Raw genomic sequence first — 5,000 nt, 5'->3', positions numbered from 1 at the left:
GTCCGCGCCCCGTCGGTTCGGGTCACGCTCAGCCCCCTTCTCGCTCTCTTCGCTCCCGCGGCTCAGCTCCAACCGCACCGCCGCCCGGCGCTGCTCGCGGCCGGCACCCACGGGGCGCTACCCGGACCGGGGCCGGCACCGGCACACCTCGCGTGGTTTTCGAAGGACACCTGAAGGCTAGCGGGGCCACGCGGCCGTCACACAGCTGGGGTCGGTAAAGACGCCACCCCCCGGCAGCGGGAGGGGCGACACCTCGCCCGCAACGGGAAGCGAACTGGAAAGGAGACCGCCCTGCCCGAGCACCGGACCCCCCCCGCCGTGACTTCCCCGCGACAGAGAAGCCCCGGAGGGAGAGCCGGCCCGCCGGGGGCCCTCTCCGACGCCACCCGAAAAGCCTCATCGATCGGGCGCGCGGCCAAGGAAGGAACCGCGCCAACAGCGACAAGGGCCCCACGGCCACGGTCCTGGGACAACGGCGACGGCCGCCCAGCCCCGCCTGCGGAGCGCTCGCGGCAGAGGAGGAGCGCGGGGGGTGCCGCCACCCGCCCGCCCGGCCCGCGGGCGCCAACGGCTTTTCCCTTTCGGCTAGGCAACGGCAGGACTGGGACTGGGCTGGCCCGCCAGGCCGGGGGGACTCGGCTTCCCCTTCCGGCCCGGGGGAACCCGGCCGAGCGTGCGAGAAAAAGTGCCACCGGACCGCGCCACCGGCGGCCGGCTCTCCCTTCCCGGAAAAAAGCAGCCGGGGGGAACGGCACCACCAAAAAGGCACATGGAGACGCGTTCGCGGCGACCCGTGCTAGCCACGGGGGCCGCGGGCCCGGGACGCCGGGGACCCGGGGGGCGAGTTACGAGCCTCACTCCCCCACGGACCCGCCGGCATCCCGCTCGCTCCCTTCTCTCTCGCCGCCGTCGCTTTTCGCGTGGCCCGCGCGCCCCTTCGGTCGCAACGCCTCTCGGTGCCGCGGCTTAGGGCCGCCGGAGAAAAACTAGAAAGATCCGCGGAGGCCGGGCGGGCGCCCCCACTCTGCCCGCACGCCTAAGCCGCGGAGAAAACGACGGACCCCCGCCCGGCAACCCAGCCCGCCCGGCAGAAGCGGCTCGGTCGATGCGGCCACGACCGAGGTGGGCGAGGCGCCGCCGCCTCGCCCGGGACAAGTCCGGGGGGCTCTCTCCATCGGGTGCCGGGCCCGTCAACTCCGAAAAGAAAAACTTTGCCCGCCGACGCGGGTCCCCGGCTTAAGGCCGAGGAAGGGGGACGGCTTCAACGACGCGGCCCGGGGACGGGGCGCCCCGACCCCGGGCTCCGCCGCTTCACCGGGCGGGCCGGCCCGCCGCCGAGGTTCCGACCGACAGCCCAAAACAGTGCCCGCCGAGTGGGCCCCGGCTTAAGGCCAGGCACAAAAGGGACGAGGCGCCGCCGCCTCGCCCGCCACCGCTGCCCAGGGGGGGGCCGCCCCCCCCCTTGCGAATCGGCCGGCAGAAGCGGGACACGCTCGCAGCTTTTCTCTCTCCCTCTCTCTCTCCGCCTCGCCTCGGCCGCCGAGCGGCTCTCTCGGGGATTCCGCCCCCCCTCAATTTCGCAGCCCTTCTCTCTCGGCCTCTGTCGGGGGGGATTCCGCCTCCTGCCGTCGCAGCCCTTCTCTCCCGGCCGGGAGCCCCCCCTCCTGTCGCGGCCCCTCTCTCTCGGCCTCTCGGGGGGCAATTCCGCCGTCTGTCGCAGCCCTTCTCTCTCGCGGCCTCCCTTTCTCACTGTACCAACTTCCTCGGGGAAAGACGGGAGCCGGGACGGAGCCACACAGACTCGTCCCGGCTAGGCGGCACTTGCTCTGCCCTGCCGACCGCACGAGCGCGGCCGCTCCACACCGCCTTACACGCAGGCACGGGGTGAAACCAACCTGCGGGGATGCGGCCCGTCACCTCGCTCCCATAATACGGACAGATGAGTCCAAAGCCGCCCAGGCCTCCAAGAGAACCAATGGAGCTCGACCGGGGAGGGGCGCCACCGCAGGCCGCCTCTTACGATGACGCAGCCGGAGGCGGCCGACAACAGCGACCCCTTGGTGAACTTCCGCAGCCGGCCGCGACAACAGGTCTACCCGGCACCCGCCGAAATTTGACTAAGTCCGGCCGGAGCGAGGTAGACCTGGTGTCCCCGGCCGGCGCCCGCCACCCGGGGGCAAGGACGACCCACGGCGGCCCCGGGGTCGGGGTAGACCTGGTGTCCCCGGCCGGAGCCGGGGTAGACCTGGTGTCCCCGGCCGGCCACGGGGGAGACCAGGTGTCCCCGGCCGGAGCCGGGGTAGACCTGGTGTCCCCGGCCGGAGCCGGGGGAGACCTGGTGTCCCCGGCCGGCCACGGGGGAGACCAGGTGTCCCCGGCCGGAGCCGGGGTAGACCTGGTGTCCCCGGCCGGAGCCGGGGGAGACCTGGTGTCCCCGGCCGGCCACGGGGGAGACCTGGTGTCCCCGGCCGGCCACGGGGGAGACCTGGTGTCCCCGGCCGGAGCCGGGGTAGACCTGATGTCCCGCCGGATCCGGGGTAGACCTGGTGTCCACGGCCGGAGCCGGGGTAGACCTGGTGTCCACGGCCGGACTTTGCTTTCTGCAGCCCAGTGCTCGGCGTAGACCTGACATCCCGGGTCCCGGGGTAGACCTTGTGTCCTGGGCTTCGGGGTAGACCTGGCGTCCCCTGGCTGAGGGTAGACCTGGTGTCTTTGCCGGACTTTGCTTTCTGCCGCCCACGGCTAAGGGTAGGACTTAGGGTTTCCCTGGGCCCAGGGGTAGACCTGGTGTCCTGGGCTTCGGGGTAGACCTGGTGTCCCAGGACCCGGGGTAGACCTGGTGTCCCCGGCCGGAGCCGGGGTAGACCTGGTGTCCCTTCACAGCCGCCCTCCTTCCGAGCGCCACGGCGAGCCGCGGCGGCGCCGGAGCCGGCTTGACCTGATGAGCCAGGACCGGCCCGGACCCGGGGTAGACCTCCCATCCCCCTGTCGTCGCCCGCCGCCCGGGTGCCTCACCGTCCCCATCGATCCCGGAGCCGGGCTAAGCTCACAGCCTCATAACACCCTGGAGCCAGACGGCTCCATCAGCCCCGTCCCGCACAATGAACCCCACCCCCCTTTCAAGATCCATAGATATTTTCGGGTTTTTTTTTGTTGGTCTTTTGGGATTTTGTGTTTTTGTTTTTTGTTTTGGTTTTTTTGGGGTTTTTTTGTTTTTTTTTGTTTTTTTTTTTTTTTTTTTTTTTTTCTTTCTTTTTTTTTTTTTTTTTTTTTTTTTTTTTTTGGTGGGGTGTTTTGTTTTGTTTTTTTGGGGTTTTTTCTTTTTGGTTTTTTTGTTTTTTTTTTTTCTCTTTCTTTCTTTCTTTTTTTCTTTTTTTTTTTTTTTTTTTTTTTGTTTCGGCTCTGTTTGATGCTGAGTTTTGAGGCTGGTTTTTTTTGGGGGGGTCGGTGGTCTTGTGGTTTGGATTTGGGTAGAACGGCTCCTCTATTCGCTTGGAACGAGAAACTCATCCGGGAAAACAAACCAACAATAAAAATGGGCACATTTTATTTCTTTTCCTTTTGTATCCAGAGCACTCCCAGCCGAGCCGACGGGCAGCCCGTGCCCCGTGGTCTGCCTGCTGACACGCTGAACTGGCGAAACAGCGCCCCCACCGCCCCGCGCCCCCGCCCTGCCGCCCCCCCCCACGCCCTCCTGAGACCCTATACAGCCCGGCCCCCCTGGCCCCGATGCGGCGCGGCTCGCCCCGCCCCGCCCCGCCCCGCCCACCGGTAGAGGCGGCTGCCGCCGGCACCACCGCCAGCACGCAGGCGGCCACTTTCGGGCGGGCTCTTTCACGGTCCGCAGAGGTCTTCCGCCCTCGACGTGAGTCTAGGGGGCCGTGGGGGCTCGGTGCCGAGGCGCCCGGGGCCGGCACGAAGCCGCCGGCCCTTGGCCCTCGTCCGCACACAGACACAGATACAGCGCCACACCCACCGACCCCCCGCCAGTGCGCACGCTCACTCCCCAAGGTCATCCCTTCAGGCCACCTCACCGCCGCGCGTGCACACGCACGCGCGGACAACCATCCCCGCCCCCTCGCCGCCCCCCGCCACGCCTCCTGCCCCCGCCTCCCCGCCAGGGCCCGCCCGCCCGCCTGGCTGCCGGTCCGCGTGCACGCTCTCGCGTGCCCTCTCTCCCTGTCGCTGGCCCCGTCCCCGTCCCCGTCCCCGCGCCCGCCCCTGCCCCTGCCCCTGCCCCTGCCCCTGCCCTTGCCGTCTCTGTCGGAGCCGCGCACGCCCATCGGCGGTTGGGGGCGCCCCACCCTCTCGCATCAGCCTCCCCGGCGCCCCGCCCTCCCCCACCAGCCTCCCCGGCGCTGTCTGCATACTTTTCCCGCTTGCTAGGCACCGGTAGAGGAAGGCCGGCTAGGGACCACAGGTCTAGCCACGGGCTGGGCGGGCGTGGGCTAAGGCCGGCGGGGACCACAGGTCTAGCAAATGGGGCCAGGTGGCCGTAGGCCAAGGCCGGCCGGCGACACCAGGTCTACCCCGAGCCCTGGGACACCAGGTCTACCCCGGAGTCCGGGAGACCAGGTCTACCCCGTGGGCCTGGGACACCAGGTCTACCCGGTGGCCCGCGACACCGGGTCTACCACGTGGCCCTGGGACACCAGCTCTACCCCGAGGCCTGGGACACCAGATCTACCCCGAGCCCTGGGACACCAGGTCTACCCCGGAGTCCGGGAGACCAGGTCTACCCCGTGGCCCTGGGACACCGGGTCTACCCGGTGGCCCGCGACAACGGGCCTACCACGTGGCCCTGGGACACCAGGTCTACCCCGAGGCCTGGGACACCAGATCTACCCCGTGGCCCTGGGACACCAGGTCTACCCTCAGCCAGGGGACATCAGGTCTACCCCGTGGCCCTGGGACACCAGGTCTACCCCGCGGCCCGGGACACCAGGTCTACCCCGGGGTCCGGGACACCAGGTCTACCCCGTGGCCCTGGGACACCAGGT

This window comes from Melozone crissalis, unplaced genomic scaffold (genome assembly GCF_028551555.1).
Source record: "Melozone crissalis strain CALT ecotype California unplaced genomic scaffold, PUWL_Pcris_2 ptg000271l_1, whole genome shotgun sequence".
NCBI classification, from domain to species: Eukaryota; Metazoa; Chordata; class Aves; order Passeriformes; family Passerellidae; genus Melozone; species Melozone crissalis.
The sequence above is the reverse complement of the archived record's forward strand: the minus strand, read 5'-3'. Positions refer to the sequence as shown.